The 20,086-nt window shown below is 36.6% G+C and overlaps 1 protein-coding gene across 43 annotated transcripts in view; it reads right to left on the reverse strand.

Annotated features, from left to right (window-relative positions):
- The window catches only part of ELF2 (E74 like ETS transcription factor 2), a 96,040-nt gene that overhangs the window by 71,125 nt on the left and 4,829 nt on the right, over positions 1–20,086 (reverse strand). For 21 of the 43 annotated variants that reach the window (XM_081540564.1, XM_081540550.1, XM_081540556.1 and 18 more), the window contains exon 2: positions 747–834. The exons of 5 other annotated variants lie outside the window; for them this stretch is intronic. The gene's annotated coding sequence lies outside the window, so the exon portion shown is untranslated. Of the gene's footprint in view, positions 1–714; positions 835–6,606; positions 6,777–14,290; positions 14,420–20,086 lie in introns of those variants that run through there. 17 more of the 43 variants (XM_081540558.1, XM_081540547.1, XM_081540565.1 and 14 more) reach the window with 4 other exon arrangements.

The following is a 20,086-nucleotide window of genomic DNA, read 5'->3' on the forward strand; positions in this document are numbered from 1 at the left end:
TTGTGTTCACATTTTGTATACTCTACAAGGTCTGTAAAACAGATTAATCTGAGTTACTCATACTTTCATCAAATATAATAAGTTTGAAAATAAAGTAGTGAAATGACTTGGAATGCCTTTAATATTACTTTATCATTCTTTCTTCAATAACTTCGTTATTGGTTCAAAATGAAATATAGCAAATGGTTTCAAGTAAACATAATTCAAGTTTTTTTCCCCTAGTGGAGATGAACGGCAATATGTACATCATCTTGATTTATGTATTAGATTATTTCTTAAAAGGTACATTTTATTTGATTTTTGTGGACATTAAATATTTCACAAAGAAATTACAGGGCTTTTTAATAGAATTTTCCACACAAAAATTTAAGAGTACAGAAAAACTAAGCATATTTAAAGAGAAAATAATCATTTCTAATAAATCATTCCATTAATAATGTCCTATATTAAATATGAAAATAAAATAACAAAGCATTTCCATAAGCTTCTACAATAAATAGAAAATTCCTGAAGAAAAGCAGAAATTTCACCTCACAACCTAAGACCCATTCAGTACTATTAGTCTTCTTCTTGATCCTATCAACAGAAAATGGGATAGGAAATATTTGTATCTTAAAAATAAAAACTAAGAAAAATCCTCAATCCCATCACCCTGAATCTCACTATTATCACATAAGGTAACCATTATTTTCAATTTCTGTTTTCTGATCATACAGATAATAATAGCAGAAATAAATTTTACTTACAATTTGAATGTTTAGTAGTCTAAGCATCCTTCACTAGTTTCACAACTTGGCAAGAGTTAAAATATAAACCAGCAGTTCTCTGGAACTACTAGTGGGGGGAAAATACAGTATTAATACAACTCTACTAAAAATATTTTACTCAAAATAGATGTGATTCAGACAATATGTACTTACTGCAACAAATCATCTCCAAGCCTGATGGCACACATTTTATAATGAACATAATAAATTATTTCTAAGCTACTGAAGAATCAAAAGTTTTTTATCAGACTTAAAGTTTTAAGTCATCACTAAAGGACAATTATTGAGTAACAACAGATTCCCACATACATAGCCTATACCCCACATTATGGGCTATATTTCAATCAACCAACAGGATTTTAATACATGGCTGCAAGCATAACTCCAGAATTCCAGGAGTATTAAATCAAGTTTAAAAAAACTAATTCCAATTAAAAAATAATTTAAAAAACTTAAAACAAATTTTCGGAGAAGGCAATGGCACCCCACTCCAGTGCTCTTGCCTGGAAAATCCCATGGACGGAGGAGCCTGGTAGGCTACAGTTCATGGGGTCGCTAAGAGTCGGACACGACTGAGCGACTTCACTTTCACTTTTCCCTTTCATGCACTGGAGAAGGAAATGGCAACCCACTCCATATTCTTGCCTGGAGAATCCCAGGGACGGTGGAGCCTGGTGGGCTGCCATCTATGGGGTCGCACAGAGTCGGACACGACTGAAGCGACTTAGCAGTAGCAGCAGCAAAACAAATTTTTAAATTAAAAAAAAAAAGACTAACCCAGAAAACTACCAGTGAACAACATTAACATATTATTGCCTGTTAAACTTTCCTGCCATTCACTTTTTTGTTCACTCTTCAAAATTAGCATCCACACAAATCCAAACACTCCAAGCCTCCTCAAATATCCCTTCTGCTTTCTAAAGCTGATCTATTGACTGATGCACTGGATCTTAGGCCTTGTTCCATCAATTATTCCTTCTTTTTCCTTATCTTTCTCTTTCTTAACACTGGTTTTTTTCCCTCAACATCCAAATATTTATAAGACTCTCTCATCTTTTTTTAAATTTCTTGGCCATGCCACACAACATGTGGGATCCTAGTTCCCCGACTAGGAATCTAACCCACGCCCCCTATAGCAAAAGCATGGAGTCTTAACCACTGGACCTCCAGAAAGTCAAGACCCTCTCATCTTGAACATGACTCCTCCATGACCCTGCATAGCCCTCTAGCTACCACTCTAGTTCCTTCCTTTCTCAGATATAGTTCTACTTTAAAAAAAAAAATCTTTTAAACTGTGCCTCCACTTTCTGCTTTCTCAGGTGTTCCTTCTACAGAAATTTGGTATCCATCACCACCAAGTGAAATTTTTATTAAATTCTGGTTATCAAATCCAAAGGATACATTTCTGTCTTCATAGGACTTAATGTGTCTGAAATCTCTCTTTCAGTCTAAACCATTTTATGGGCTCCAGTTTGTCTACTAGATATTTTCTTGCCTATACTTCCCTGCAAACTTAAAACAGTAAGCATCTATTCCAGGATATCCCAAGGACTACATTAATTAATTTACATTAATTCAATCAATCAATAAATATTAATTGAGCGCCTTTTATGTACTAGTAGTTTTCAGTTAGAGTTACAACGGTGAATAAAGCAAAAGTCCTGGCTTCCCTGGTAGCTGAGTGGTAAGCAACCCATCTGTCAATGCAGGAGACAAGGATTTGATTCCTGATGCAGGAAGATCCCACAAGCCACAGAGCTAAGTCCGTGCACCGCAACTACTGAAGCTGTACCCTAGAGCCCTGGGAGCCGCAACTACTGAGTTCACATGTCGCAACTACTGAAGCCCGTGCCCCCAGAGCCTGTGCTTTGCAACAAGAGAAGCCACCACAATGAGAGACCCGCACACAACTAAGAGAGTAGCCCCCGCTAGCTGCAACTAGAGAAAAGCCTGTGCAGCAACGAAGACCCAGCACAATAAAAAATAAATAATTTTTTTTAAAAGCACAAGTCCTTATTCTTATGCATCTTAAATTCCAGTGTAGAGAGAAGAAAATAAGCAAAATATGTATCACACATGTACAGATGGGGATAAAGGCTAGGAGACAAATGAGACAAAGGGAGAGAATATTCAGCAAGGAAGAGGGTTGCAATTTCAAACTGGGTGATCAAGGAAGAATTCACTGAAAAAGTGACACATGAGTGAAAACTCAGGAAGTAGGCATGAGCTGTGCCAATGACTGGGAGGAGTCAGGGGAGCTCCCCAGTGAAAGGAAAGGGAAAATTCAAGATCTTAAAGAGGGAATAAGCCTGAGTAGTTCAAATATCAGCAATACAGCTGGAGTAAAGTGAGTAAAAGGAAGACAGAAGATGATGACAGAGAGGAAAGAGAAAGGGATGATAGGAAAAGGGAAAGCCCTCTCTGAGGACTCTGACTTTTATCCAGGGAGAAGGAGGATTTTATGCAGAGAGATGACCTGATTATTAAAAGGATCATTCATTAGATGCTGGATTGAGAACAGACAAGAGGACAAGGGCGGAAGCACAGAGATCAATTTGGAAGCTAATATCATAATTAGGTTAGAACTGATAGTGGCTAGGACTGAGTGATAGGTGAGTGAACAGTGAACTTTCAGAAACTTTTGTAGATAAAAGAAGCAAAATTGGATAGCAAACTGGATGTGGGGTGTGAATGAAAGAGAAGAGTCCAGAATGACTCCAGAAAAATCAATCAGCGCACCTGGACTAGCCATTAAGTGGGATGAATAAAAGTGTGAGAGAAACCCAATATGTCCCAAACTAAACTTTTTCTCTGCTACCTCCCCCAAAGTATGACCTCTCCTACTGTACTTAGCTCTGTAAACTACACTATCGCCTATACAAGTTGCCTAATAAACAGATGCTAAAGTCATCTGTGATTTCTTTTTCCATCATCATCATCCACCTCTCTCACTCTTGACTCTTCTCTATAATCTCACATGCTCTGCTCTAGTTGAGGTCCTTATCATCTTTTTAACGTTGTAAGAGCCTCAGAATTTGCCTCTTGGTCTCTAATCTCCCCTCCTTTTCAGTCCATCTAACTGCACCAGCAGGGTAATCCAAGACTGAATAATGTCGAGGCCCTCTCAAAATTCTTCAACAGTTCATCATCACCTACAAGATGAAATTTCAATCTTTGCAAGCATACTGATTTAGTAAGAACAAGTAAGGGTCTAGGTCTCTTTCAGAAGTTACGAAATGTTCATTCTGATATGCTCTGGTATGGAAGTCACAAATCTAATCCATGCTCCCTTGTCCAGCCTCATCTTTCCTTTTTACTCCCTCCATTATGGTTGTTTAATACCACAATTGTTTACAGCTCTCTATTTCTTCGCTCTCTTGACATCCTTCCTCTGTTTGCCCATTTGGCCAATTCCTAGCTGTCTTAACAGGTCTCAGCTCTAAAGCACCCACATCACCAAAGGGATCAATATTATTCTCTGTAATTCTCTTCCCCCAACCCACATTATATACCTTCCTCACAAAAACATCAAGAAAATAACAGTTTCCAGCAGATCATCCACTTACCACTTCCCTCCAATGAACCATATCAAGCCCAACACTTAACGCCTTTCTTCAGTGCTCCTTAAAATCTTGCTTCTCTTTACCATCTTAATATTATCTTCGTACTACTTTCTCAAAGCACCAAGTTTAAACACCTGTGTATCCAGGTTTTAAAAATCTGTGATTTATGCCAACTAAACCAGGGGTTTCATACAGCAGATACACAGTAAAGATGTGGTGAATACAAGGATAAAAAAACATGTCCCAATAAGACAAATATCTCCACTGTTCACTACACAGACCAAGCTCATCCCCGTCCCTATCCTTGTGCTGGTTCCCCTCTCTCACCAGGAATGCCCTCTTCTTTGGTTATTCAAATTCTACCTGTCCCCCATGGACAACGTTTCCCCAAAATGACATCACCTCTTTCTTTTCTCTACTATACCAGTTCTTTCAAGTAACATTTATTAAGCACTTAACTATATACCAAATACAGCACGATGCCAAGAACACAAAAATATCAAGCTAGGACTCACCCTTCAAATAGCTTAGAGTATAGTAAGGAGAAACACTTAAAGCAATTACATTAATGTAAATGCCATAAAGGAAACTACAAAGTACAGTGGAAACATTAAAAAAAGGAAAACCCAATCAGCCCTGGGGGGTGGGAAGATTCGAGAGAGACTTCATTAGAGAGTCACCATTTGGCCTGGGACTAGAAGAAGGGCTGGAAGTTGGCATAACAATAAGAGAAACATCTTTGAATAATGAATACTAACTGAACTCTCCGGACTAAAAAACTCTGAGAATGATAGCAAACCTAATTATCACTCAGAAAAAAATTCACCTCGGACTATAATTGAGTTGCTTAGAATACAGATCACATTCTCCCCCAAAACAGTTTATGTGTATGATTTTATTTATATAAAGTACAAAAACAAGGAAAATTCAACCTATGATATTGGAAATAGGATACTATATCACAAAAGACTACTGAAAGAGAGAATTTTTTTTATCAACAACCTTAGATATGAATCTGCTTGCAATGCGGAAGACCTGGGTTCGAGCCCTAGGTTGGGAAGATCCTCTGGAGAAGGGAAAGGTCACCCACTCCAGTATTCTGGCCTGGAGAATACCATGGACTGTATAGTCAATGGGGTCGCAAAGAGTCAGACACGACTGAGCAACTTTCATTTTCACTTTTTCAGATATGCAGGTGATACCACTCTAATGGCAGAAAGCAAAGAGGAACTAAAGAGCCACTTGATGAGGGTGAAAGAGGAGAATGAAAAAGCTGGCTTAAAATTCAACATTCAAAAAACTAAGATCATGGCATCTGGTCCCATTACTTCATGGCAAACAGATGGGGAAAACATGGAAACAGTGACAGACTATTTTTCTTGGCTCCAAATCACTGCGGACAGTAACTGCTTTCATGAAATTAAAAGCTTAGTCCTTGGAAGAAAAGCTGACATATCTAGAGAGCATATTAAAAAGCAGAGACATTAGTTTGCCAACAAGGGTCCATATAGTCAAAGCTATGTTTTTTCCAGTAGTCATGTATGGATATGAGAGTTGGACCATATAAAGAAGGCTAAGCATCAAAGAATTGATGCTTTCAAATTGGTGCTGAAGACTCTCAAAGTCCCTTGGACAGCAAGGAGATCTACCCTGAATATTCACTGGAAGGACTGATGCTGAAGCTGAAACTCCAATAATTTGGCTACCAGATGCAAAAAGCTGACTCATTGGAAAAGACCCTGATGCTGGGAAAAACTGAGGGCAAGAGAAGAAGGGAGCAACCGAGGATGAGATGGTTGAATGGCATCACCAACTCAATGGACGTGAGTTTGAGCAAACTCCAGGAGATAGTGAAGGACAGGGAAGCCTGGCATGCTGCAGTCCATGGGGTCGCAAAGAGTCCGACACGACTTAATGACTGAACAACAACAGTTCAGTTCAGTTCAGTCACAGTTGTTCAGTTCAGAACAACAAAATAGAGAATAAAGGACCAAAAAAAAAAGAGAAATATGAAAAACACACAATTCACAAAACCAGATATAAAAACAGCCCTTAAACATAAGAAAAGATGTTCAAATTCACTCACAGAAAATGCAAGTTTTTTAAAAATTGAAATACCATTTCTCTCATCTATCAGATTGGTAAAAATTAAAAAGTATAACAATAATCTGTTGGTAAAACAGTACATTTATACATTGTAAATGTATGGGAATGCAAACTGGCACACTTTGGGAGGGGAATTTGGCAATATCTAACAAAACTACATATGTACTTACCTTTTGAAACAGTTTTATTGAGATATAATTCACATATCATGGGCTTTCTGATGGCTCAGAGGGTAAAGAATCTGCCTGCAATGCAGGAGACTCAGGTTCGATCCCTGGGTCGGGAAGATCTCCTGGAAAAGGGAATGGCTATCCACTCCAGTATTCTTGCCTGGAGAATTCTATGGACAGAGGAGCCTGGTGGGCTACAGTCCGTGGGGTTGCAAAGAGTAAGACACGACTGAGTGACTAACACTAACACCTTACATATCATACAGTTCACCAACTTACAGCATATAACTCAAAAGTTTATAGTACATTAATGAAGTGGTGCAATCATTACCACAATCTAATTTTAGAACATCTTCAGCACTCCCTCTCAAAAAAACCTCATGTCCATTAGCAGTCCCTCCCCATCCTTCCCCAACCCCTAGTCCTTGGCAAGACTAATCTACTTTTATCTCTAGAGATTTGCTTTTTCTGGCCATTTCATATAAATAGAATTTTCAATATGTGAACTTTTGTGACTGACTTTTTCACTTACTATGCTTTCAGTATTCATCTATGTGTAACATGTATTAGTATTTCAATTTTTTTATTGCTGAATAAGATTCCATTGCCTAGATACATCACATTTTATTTATCCATTCATCAATTAGTACAAAATTGTTTCCACTTTTTAACTACTATAAAATAATGCTGCTATAAAAATTCATGTACAAGTTTTTGTGTAGATGTGTTTTCTTTTCTCTTGGTATTTACCCAGGAGTGGAATTGCTGGAACACATACTAACTTTATGCTTAACATTTTGAGAAAATGCCAAATGACATCATTTCACATTCTCATCGGTAAGTATGAAGATTCCAATTTCTCCACATCCCCATCAACACATGTTGCAGGTAACCTGTTATGCAGTAATAATTAATACATCATCTTGATAGATAAAATAAAAATCATTTGATAAAATTTTATAATTAAAAGAAAAAAGCTGCCAAGACTCAATGGCAAAATATTTAAAACTTTCCCCCGATACTGGGAACAGAACAAATATACCTACAATTGCCACTTCAATTCAAAACCATACTAGCAATCCTGACCAGGAGAGTTTGATAAGGAAAAATTAAAAGGTGTAAGAAATGGAGAGGAGGAAATGAAGCTATCATTGTTTATAAATGATAAAACTCTCTACATACTGTAGGAAATCCAAAAGAGCCTTTGGATATTAGAAGAGGGTTTCCGATTTGTGTGGATACAGATCAATATATAAAAATCAAGTGTCTTTTCTATATCCCAGCAACAAACAGCAAATGTAATTTTTAAAAAGGATATAATTTACAATAACTACAAAAATATAAGCTACCTAAGACTTAGGAATTACTGGCAGTTACGGAATTTCAGCAGTTAGGAATCAGCGCTTTCACTGCCACATCCTGGGTTCAATCTCTGGTCCAGGAACTAAAATCCCACAAGCTGCACAAAGATAACTAAGACTCAATCTAACAAAGACCTCTATGGAGAAAATAAATAAATCTATTGAAAGAGATTAAAGAAGTCTTGGGAATTCCCTGGCAGTCTTGGATAGGTAAGCTCAATATCTTAAAGATACCAATGCTCAACAAATTTGTCTAACAAATTCAATACGTGAAAGTCGCTCCCTCATGTCTGACTCTTTGCGACCCCGTGGACTATATATTTACTCCATGGAATTCTCCAGGCCAGAATACTGGAGTGGGTAGCTGTTCCCTTCTCCAGTGGATGTTCCCAACCCAGAGGTCAAACACAGGTCTCCTGCACTGCAGGCGGATTCTTTACCATCTGAGCCACCAGGGAAGCCCAAGATACTGGAGTGGGTAGTCTATTCCTTCCAGCGGATCTTCCCAACTCACGAATCGAACCAGGATCTCCTGCATTGCAGGCGGATTCTTTACCAGCTGAGCTACCAGGGAAGCCCAACAAATTCAATATATTCCAGTCAAAAATCCCAAGAGGGTTTCACAAAAAACTTGACAAAGATAGTTAAGAAGGGGGAAGTATACACAAGAGAAACTGGCAAAAGTGAACAAAGCCCCTGGAAAAGAACTGTCCTACCCTGTCTAGTCTAGTTATCAGACAGTAAGTAGTGGTATAGACATAACCAAATATTAACAATGTAACAGAATATAGAGGTCAGAAAAAGACACATGCATATTGGAAACAATGTAGAAAGAGGCAGTGTTAAAATCAATGGGAAAAAAAAGACTATTAAATGATGCTGGGACAGTGATTATCCATACAAGACAAAAATTAAATTACCACCTCTCACCATTCACAAAATAAATTACAGGTGTACTAAAGATCTAAATACATAATTTTTTTCAAATTGGAAGGAAATAGAGAATATCTTCATGAATTCACAGTTAAGGAAAAATTACTAAATACATGGAAAGCTAGAAACAAAGAATTACTAAATGTGACTACACCAATTTTTTAAAAAATTCTTAACAACAGAATCTAAAAACAAAACTGAAAGACAAAGGACTAGGTAAAGAGACTAGACTCCCTCCAAAAAGGGGGGAAAAGGAGAACTCCTACTAATTAATAAGAAATATACACAACTGAAATCTATTAATGATTTTTAAATATATTAAGGCACACACAGATAAATGTGATGTAAATTCTTGTCAAGGTTCTAGTTCTCAGGAATTCCCTGGCAGTCCCAGTGGTTAGGATTTGGCATTCACTACTGGGGCTCAAATTCAATTTCTGGTCAGGGAACTAACCATGCAAGATTCGATCTCTGGGTTGGGAAGATCCCTTAGAGAAGGGAACAGCTACCCACTCCAGTGTGACCAAAAAGAAAAAAAAAAGTTCTAGTTCTCATCTGAATGATGGACTCACGTGTGATCACAATAAACAACAATGACTGGGTAAATTATTCTGTGTCATGAATCACGGATTATTTATCTAATTGTGTACAAGCTGATGAAGCACAAGCTGGAATCAAGACTGCCGGGAGAAATATCAATAATCTCAGATATGCAGATGACACCACTGAAGAGCCTCTTGAAAGTCAAAGAGGAGAATGAAAAAGCTGGCTTAAAATTCAACATTCAAAAAACTAAGATCATGGCCTCTGGTCCCATTACTTCATGGCAAATAGATGGGGAAACAATGGAAACAGTGACCGACTTTATTTTCTTGGGCTCCAAAATCACTGCAGATGGTGACTGCAGCCATGAAATTAAAAGACACTTGCTCCTTGGAAGAAAAGCTATGACCAACCTAGGCAGCATATTAAAAAGCAGAGACATTACTTAGCCAACAAAGATTCAGCTAGTCAAAGCTGTGGTTTTTCCAGTAGTCATGTATGGATGTGAGAGCTGGACTATAAAGAAAGCTGAGCGCCGAAGAACTGATGGTTTGGACTATGGTGTTGGAGAAGACTCTTCAGAGTTCCTTGGACTTCAAGGAGATCAAAGCAGTCAATCATAAAGGAAATCAGTCCTGAATATTCATTAGAAGGACTGATGCTGAAGTTAAAGCTCCAGTATTTGGCCACCTGATGCAAAGAACTGACTCATGATGCTGGGAAAGACTGAAGGCAGGAGGAGAAGGGGATGACAGAGGATGAGATGGTTGGATGCCATCACCGACTTGATGGACATGAATTTGAGTAAGCTCCAGGAGTTGGTGATGGACAGGGAGGCCTGGCGTGCTGCAGTCCATGGGGTCACAAAGAGTTGGACACGACTGAGCAAACGAAATGAATTTTGTACAACTGAGGCTGGTCAAAGGAGAGGTTTAAAACTGATTTTATTAGTTTCCCATCTACAGTGTAGGAGGAGAAGGGAGTGACAAAGGATAAGATGGTTGGATGGCATCAGTGACTCAATGGATATGAGTTTGAGCAAACTCCAGGAGATGGTGAAGGACAGGGAAGCCTGGAATGCTGCAGTTCATGGGGCAGAGCCAGACACGACTGAGCAACTGAATAATAATGACAATATCTAAAATGTCAAATCCATTCACATGAATTGATTCCTTTAAATATGTTGGGTAAACTAAATAACATTTATTAATACTAAACCATTGACAAACTTCTTTTTCCAATTTTCCAACAGGCTGTGTCAATTTTTTCTGATTTAGTTGCTTCTTAATGCAATTCCTAATTTGTAAGAAAGTTGTAGCAGCATAGAGGGTCACGGTTATCTTACTTGCTAGTGCAGCAACTATATCTAAACAACCTAATAGATCAGTAAGAGGAAGGGCAATTCCATTTATATGACACTCAAGAAAAGGTCCTATAGGAACAGAAAACAGATCAGTGGGAAGGAGTTGATCTTAAAAGGCACAAGGAACTTTTGGGGGTGATAGCACTGTTCACATCTTGACTGTGGTGGTGACTGCATAATGATACAAATTGAATCTGTTAAAATCATGAAAATGTAAGGATGAATTTCACATGTAATTAAACTTCAATAAACTAGACTTTAAAAGGAGAGGACAATGCTACAAATTTGAATTTACCCTATTAAAGAGACATTCTTACACAGTATTAACATTATCATCATACTAAGAAAAACTGCAGCTTGATAATCTAAACTTATGTACAGTTTAACTCACAACTAGGTTCCCCCCAAAAAAACCCTTAACTGTTCTTAGCCATTTTATTGGTAAAATTAATCCTTTTAAATTTGGAACTCAATTCCTAAAATAGTTTTGATTCATATTTCATTGTTCTATTTTTTAAATTATCTACCAAGTCTGATGGGAATTATATATGTAGTTTATAATGCTAATATAATGACAGCCTCAATAGTATCAATATCTATTTTTTTATTTCTTTGTTACTAAATCATACATTTTTATGCACTGTCTTCTCATTCTTATAATAACCATATGAAATAGGAATAATTATTCCTGTATTAATGACGACTATTTTAACAGAATTCTTTATGTTTAAGAGCATGTGCAACTTAAGAACCTGTTGGCCACTGTATTCCCAGAATACAGTAGTACTCAATAAGAATTTGTAGACTGTTGGCCTCACCTCTATGTGACCTTGGACAGTTATTTATCTCCTTAAATTTCAATATCCTCATCCATAAAAAGATAGTGAAACAATTCTAGGAAGTCAGTGTTTTTAGTTCTTTTAAGCCTTTATATAAAGTACCTGGCACACTATGAATACTGAATGAATGTGACCTTATTATTATCTCTTTGACAGCATTAATCAGAGTTGTATCATACTGCCAAAGCTTTCTATTAAGAATAAAGCAGTAACAGAATAGATGATTATACCTAAAACCTAACTGTTCCTCATGCCAAACTGAAATGTTCAGTGTTATTTGTTAAAATAAAAATCAGTACAACATTTTAAAGGGATAAAAAGTAAACTAATGAATCTTTTAAGGAAAGAAGAATCACCTCCTGAAAATGGAAGTAAGTGTAAGAAGTATATAATTTACAAATATTTGGGCCCATAAGTCAGGGTTGGAAATTATTTGGGCAGCAAGAGGTCATTGTCATGGGACTTACTTTAGGGCAAGGTGAGTCATCTAGATATTATAAATTGGGTGCCAGAAATTGACAAGATAAAAGAAACTGCATTAAATTATTGGAAGAGATCTTAGAGCTCATTTTATAGAAGAAGAAATACATTGAAGAGGCTAACTGGAAAATCAAGCAAGATAACTTGCCAAGCATAAAAACAATTCTGCATTTCAAGAGTCCTGTACCATGGATAACAGTATCTCAAAATCTGCGTTTACTCATGGCCCTGAGTTCTGACACACAGAAAAAGACACAGAGAATCACACACAGGTAAGAAGTGAACTTAGATAATTTGTGACATCATCCAAGTTCTGTTTAAGGTATTTTGATGCTTTTCTTGCCAGGCATGTTTCAGTTGGTTTCTTCATCAACCAAAGAACTACAATGGCCAGGTTTCTGGGCGTAATCTAACAAATGTTGGTTTGTTCAATTTATTTTAGGATGGTGAAAATCTAGGAGGGAATTATCATCCAAAAATACTCCAAATAATCAAACATTAGAGTTATTTAAAGAACTGAAGAGCAAAGAAACAGCAAGACAAAATCAACCTGACTTGGTTGCCCACAGTTACCACTGAAGCTAAAATTGATACTGCTGCCTAGCTATACTCCTTTAATATTTTTATCCTCCTAATCTCTATTACCACCTCACATATGTTGAAATTCCAGGGCAGTAATAAGGAAATAAGCATAATAAGGGAGGAATTGATAACATTAAGCACATATTAGAATCCAACCTATCTTGAGGATGCAGATAAGCAACAAAGTTCTGATTTTTTTTTCCTGCTGCACCAAGAGGTATGCATGGAACCTGAGCCCCCAGCAGTAGAAGGGTGGAGCCTTAAGTACTAGACTGCTAGGGAAGTCCCCAAAGGTTTGATCATTAATCAGTAACCCCAAACTTAAATGAATATTCATTTCTATACTTACCCCACAAACTATCTGTAAGAAATACTATAATGGTGGAAATAAATGTTAAGCCATGTATATTCTATGAATAAGGACATTTCCAAATCAAGCAAGAATCAGATAAAAGAATATGCACTTGGACATTTGGTTAGGGAAAAGGTAACAATCAAAAGTCACTGGCTGGGGACTTCCCTGGTGGTCCAGTGGCTAAGACTCTGTGCTCCCAAACCAGGGGGCTAGGGTTGGATCCCTGGTCAGGGAACAAGATCCCACACACCGCAACGAAGATCGAAAATCCCGCCTGTGTGCTGCAACTAAGACCTGGCACAGCAAAATTTAAGAAAAAAGGAAGGTCATTGGCTTATCCCATGACCCCTGTGCAGATGTTTAAAAAGTCTTAAGGCTGGTCACTCTAGCTCTTGCAAATCCAAAAGGAGATACTTAAAAAGACTTGTTTCAACTGGATTAAGGTAGTCAAGCAACTGCTTTATGGGTATTTGCTATTCAGCAAAGCAAACTGGGAAAATTTTTCTTTTTGAAGGAGAGACCCTAGTACAGATCATTCTAAAGCCTCTGCCAACTTCTTCACTTTTGTGATTTAAAAGGAAGCAAAGAACTGCTTTTTACAACAATCTTTTTTTAATATTCTGGTTCAACAGGATATGAATGCATTAGTGTGAATTTATCCTAGAGGAAAGCCAATAACCAACCTAGCTTAAGAGTATTTTTCCTTCTTCCAAACAATGAAGGGATAATAGTAGTTAACATTTATAGAGCACTTACTCCATGCCAGCATTATTCTAAACTTGCTATATGTATTCATCCAGTAAATCTACACAATCCTACAAAACAAGCATAATTCCCCATTTTACATCTGGGGAAATTGAAGCACCAGGAGACTTTTTTTTTCTTTTTTTAAAGGAACTTACTCAAGGTCAAACAACAAACAAATGGAGAGTCAGAATTTCAACCTAAGTAGTCTGGATCCAGAGTCTATGCTCTTTAAGTTTTTCTGCCTCATGATTATACCACTGTTTTCAACATTAAAACCGTGAAAGAATCACTTAGAACCTCTCCCACCCCACCCTGGGAGATTTCTCCACCTACTTTCTTATTGGCTCATAACATAGGCTAATCAGAAAGGTTCAAATATGCTAAATGGGAATTACATACATCTTATCTATATAAGCATACATTTCTCCCTTTCCCCCCCAAAAAAGGGAGAGTGGTGCGAGGAGGGAATTAATTAACTCACAAATTCTCTCATATTAAGTCCTGCAGGCCTTAGGGAGAAACTGACAGCATGAGAAGGTCTTTCTTCTTTGCTCTCTTTAGGGTTGAGCTTTTTGTTTTTTCTTTTAGAAAGAAGCGTTGCGCTGCAACTCTGTATTAGTAACAAACAAAGCTTTTCAGGCATAGGCTTTCGATCTTAATTAAGACTTGCGCATATGTATTATACCTGGAACCAAAATATAAACTTTCTCATAGTATTAAATAAAATGGGCCCTGCAGAAGTAGCTAGGGAGAAAAGTGCACCCAGTCTCTCACTTTGAAGCCTGAACTACTTATGAACAAATGCGTGCTTATTTTAACTTAAGGACTAAATATCACCTTCTCCATTGCACCTGGAACTCTAATCTCTAGGCAAGAATCTTTGCCATTGCTACAACTGTACTACAAATTCAACACTTTACAGATATTGATTTTTTTGTTGTATTTTTCAGTAAATTTCAAGGAAGAAACAGGGAAAAAGTTACTTTCCCTTCTATCCTTTATAAAGCTAAAATCATTTATAGAAAACCCTTCAGAAATTTACTCACACTCAGAAGTTGCTAAAAAGAATAAAACTGTATCAGTTCAGTTGCTCAGTTGTGTCTGACTCTTTGCAACCCATAGACTGCAGCATGCCAGGCTTCCCAGTCCATCACCAACTCCCGGAGCTGGCTCAAACTCAAGTCCATCGAGTCAATGACGACATCTAACCATCTCATCCTCTGTCATCCCCTTCTCCTCCTGCCTTCAATCTTTCCCAGCACCAGGGTCTTTTCTAATGAGTTGGCTCTTTGCATCAGTTGGCCAAAGTACTGGAGCTTCAGGCTGTAATTAACTCCTGAGTTAAAAATGTAAGTTACTGAAATATTTTTCCACTGTTTTGCCACCACACTTAGAAAAAAATCTAAACTCTAACATGGTCTTTATAAAGATAACCCAGGAGAAGCCCACCCCACCTCTCTGATCTCATTCATCCCTTAATTTCTCTTTCACTGGCTTGTGGAGTTCCAGCGACACTGGCCCTGCTCCTGTAACACTCCAAGCTTATTCTGCACCTCCTATTCTCTAGGCTACAAAGCTCTTCCAGATCATGAACAGGCTGAATCCTCCTCACCCACCATGCAGATCTCACTTCAAATACCACCTCTTCAGAGAGACATTTTCTTCATGGCTCCCCTCCCACCAAAATTATATCACATTTCCATGTAGCTGCCTCATCATTCTCTATTTGAGATCACATTACCCTATTCTGGGCTTCCCTTGTGGCTCAGCTGGTAAAGAATCTGCCTGCGATGCGGGAGACTTGGGTTCGATCCCTGGGTTGGGAAGACCCCCTGAAGAAGGGAAAGGTTACCCACTCCAGTACTCTGGCCTGGAGAATTCCATGGACCGCACTGTCCATGGGGTAGCAAAGAGTCGGACACAACTGAGTGACTTTCACTTTACCCTATTTTATTTGTTCAATATATTTATCATTCTCTAAAATTATCTTGTTAATATGTTTAACGTATATCTCCTCTAACAGAATATAAAGGTCCATGAAAACAAGTACTACATTTATCTTATTTACTATAATCTCTCAAGGAACTAAAATGAATAAATACTATACTACTAAATGTGCAGGCTCATATAAAGATTTTGATATTTTATAACCATTCTAACACATTATATTGCTCTCTTAGGCTTTTTCTGCTTTTTTCTACCCATTAGCACCTACTGTGAGAGAATTAAGCAGCAAGAAATACAAATAAACATGTAGACTTTATATTATATAAGCAGTTCAGAGAATGAACTAAGGTTTCTGAATTAATAGCATGTCTTTCAAATTGTACACTGATCCTACTTATCAGTAAACAATAATAGTATTGTAAGTAAATTGTTAATTATGTTTAAAAAGAAACTATCAGATGAAATTTAGCATTTATGAGTAGTATACTTTTACGTATATCATGAAATACAGATTAAAATATTGAATATAATTTAGAAATAAAACAAACTTCAGTTTACTATTTAACATAGCTTACATATCATCTACCTAAAATTTAATTTCATCTCCAAACAAAAAAACCATATTTAAAAAAGTTAAAGGAAAGTATGACAACTATAACTCATAAAATAGGCAATCTCAATAAACATACAGGTATTATTTTTTTAAAAAAGAATAAACGGAAATCCTGGAGTTAAAAAATATTGAAAAATATTAGGAACCAAAATTTGGGGAAATTCCCTGGATATCCAGCAGTTAGAACACAAAGCTTTCACTGCCAAGGGCTCGGATTCAATCCCTGGTGGGGGAACTAAGATCCCAAAAGCCACTTGGTGCAGGGGGAAAAAAGAGAAAGAATCAAAATTTTAAATTCACTAGCAGAGTTCAAAAGTGGATTGGAGATGACAGAAGAAACAGCTAATGCACTTGAAGCTATATCAATGTGTATGAAAGTCTCTCAGTGCTGTCCGACTCTTTGAGACCCCATGGACCAGGCCCCTCTGTCCATAGGGATTCTCCAGGCAAGAATACTGGAGTGGGTTGCCATGCCCTACTCCAGGGGATATTCCCAACCCAGGGATCAAACCCAGGTCTCCCGCCTTGCAGGCAGATTCTTTACCATCTGAGCCACCAGGGAAGCCCACCAATTATGAAGAAGAGAAAATAATTTTAAAAATTTTTAAATGAACAGATCCTCAGAGATTTAAGAATACCATGAAGCATGCCAACATACATTTAATGAGAGTCCTAGAAAAAAAGGAGAGAGAAGAAAGAATAGAAAAAATATGTGAAGAAATTATAGATAAAACTTACCAAATGGTTTCAAAATGTTAACCACTACATTTAAGTTTACTCAATCCAAAAGAGGATTACACAAAGAGATCCACACCCAGACATATCACTTTAAATCTGTTGACTAAGGACAGAAAATCTTGAAAGCACAAAAAGAAAAACTACTCATCAGAAACAATGGAGGCCAGAAAGCAGACGATGACATATTCAAGATGCCAAAAGAAAAAAAAATGCAGCAAAGAATTCTATATCCAGCAAAAGTACTCTTCAAAAATAAAAGCAAAATAAAAACAAGTCCAAGAAACAAAGACTGAGATAATTCATTAGCAACAAACCTTCCTTACAAGAAATCTAAAAGGAAGTCCATGAGATTGAAAGGAAATAATCAGCCCATAAATCAATACATAAAAAGAAATAAAGAACACATAAACAGTAAATATGTGATAAATATTTTTAAAACTGTTTAAATATGTTTTCTTCTCTTAACTATTTTTAAAAACATACAATTACATTGAAATATTGTAAAATTGTATTGTTGGGCTCCTAAAACATAAATATATGTATGACAATATTGACAGGACAGGAAAAAAAAATAGAGTAAAGTTTTTATATTTTACTATAATTAAATCAGTCAATTCTGAAGCAAACTGATAAATTAAGATACACACTGTAACCACTAAAGCAACCTAAGAAAATAATGTTAAAAAAATCCAGTTAAAAAACTAACAAAGGAACTAAAATGATAGCCTGGAAAATAACTATTAACTCCAGAATAGGTAGCAGAGGCCAAAGAAAGAAATAAAAAAGAAATAAGACATATGGAAAATAACTAGCAGAACTGCATAAATCTGACTATCAATGATAACATTAAATGTGAACAGATTATGAATTCTCCAATCAAAAGGCAGAAGTGGTCACATTAATTTTTTAAAATAAGCATTTTAACTATATGCTGTTTGTAAGATACACTTTAGATTCATAACAAATAGGTTAAAAGTAAAAAGACAGAAAAAGATGCAATGCAAATAGTGAACATAAGAGAGCTGGAGTAGCCACACTAACACCAGATAAAATACTACTATAAAATGTGTGTATGTGTATTATTATATCCACCTATCATATCTAACACTAGTCCCAAAAATATGAAGCAAAAATTGACAGAACTGAAAGGAAAAAGACACTTCAATAATAATAGATTTTAATATCTCACTCTCAGTAACTAATAGAAAAGCTATAGACAGAAAATCACAACAAAGAACCAACTTGACCTGATACCTATAAAACATTCCACCCAACAATAGCAGAATACCTTTCTAGTGCACATAGAACATTCTTCAGAACAGATTACCTACTAGGTCATAAGAATGTTTCAATAAATGTAAAATGAGAAAAAATACAAAGTATGTTCTCTTACTACAGGGGAATTAAACTAGAAATTAACAACAATGAAATTTAGGGAATCCCCAAATAACTGAAAATTAAACAATACATTTCTAAATAACCATGGGTCAAAGAAGAAATCACAAAGGAAATGAGAAAATGTGAATTAAAATTTTAAAAAGCAGAACATATAAAAACATATGGTCGCTAAGAGTGTTAAGAAGGAAATGTATAGTTTTATACACCTATATCAGAAAAGAAGATCTCAGATCAATAACCTAAGCTTCTACCTTAAGAAACTAGAAAAAGAAAAGCAAACTAAATACTAAGCAAACAGAAGGGATGAAATTATAAAGATTAAAATGGAAATCAGTGTAGAAAACAGAAAAACTTTTTTCTTTGAAAACGAAACTGGCAAATCTTTTCCTAAAATGACTAAGTAAAAAAGAAGAAACATGCTACCAAAATTAGAAATGAAACAAAGACATCACTACCTACGCTTGCAAAATTAAAAGCATATATAGAACTATTACAAAGTGCATGCCAAAAACATTAAATAGCTTAGATGAAATAGACATATCCCTAGAAACACAATTACCAAAACTAGTAACACAAAACTTAGCAAAAAAATCTGAATAGGTCCAGTGAAGAAACTGAATTAGTAGTTTAAGAATTTTCCAAAAAGGAAAACCTAGGCCTAGGATATTTCATTGATGAATTCTATGAATATATTTAAGGAGATAATACCACCAATCCTTCACAAACTCATAGGAAACAGAAGAGGGAACAATTCTCAATTTATTCTGGGATTAAAACATATTATTACATTACAAAATCCAAAGAGATCACAAGAAAACTTCATACCAGTATCTTCCATAAGTATAGACACAAAAACGTTCAATAAACATTAGCAAACTAAATTCAGCAGCATGTAATAAGAATTACATATCATGATCAAGTGGGATTTACCCCAGAAATACAAGGCTGGTTTAATTGTTAAAAATCAGTTAATATAAAACTCTCTATTAATGGAATAAAGGACAGAAACAACATGACCATCTCAGACATTAAAGTGACCAACTGTTCTGTTTTGTCTGGAACTAAGTTTCCCAAGAAGCAGGAGATCCAGTACTAAAACTAGAATCAGCTTGAGCAACTACAACAGTTTGTCATGTTAAGAGATGCAGAAAACACATTTGATAAACTGAATAAAATAGAATTAAAAAGGAACCCTCTACCAAATAAACAAATCTGCTACACCACATTTTGTCACAGCAATAGTGTACTGTATTCTTAAAAAATGACGAGAGGATTCCCTGGTGGCTCAGTGTTCAAGAATCCACCTGCCAATGCAGAAGACACCCTGGTTGGGGAACACCAGATCCCTGGTCCAGGAAGATCCCACACGCTGCAGATCAACTAAGTCCATGGGCCACAACTATTGAGCCCATGCTCTAGAGCCGAGGAACCAAAACTACTGAAGCCCATGCTTCCTACAGCTTGTGCCTCGGCAACAAGAGAGGCCACGGCAGTGGGGAGTCCCAGCACTGTAACAAGGGAGTAGGCCCCACTCGCTTCAACTGGAGAAAAGTCCAAGCAAGAACAAAAATCCAGCATAGC

The sequence above is a fragment of the Giraffa tippelskirchi genome, chromosome 11 (assembly GCF_054371585.1).
Source record: "Giraffa tippelskirchi isolate mGirTip1 chromosome 11, T2T-mGirTip1v1.2.pri, whole genome shotgun sequence".
NCBI lineage: Eukaryota > Metazoa > Chordata > Mammalia > Artiodactyla > Giraffidae > Giraffa > Giraffa tippelskirchi.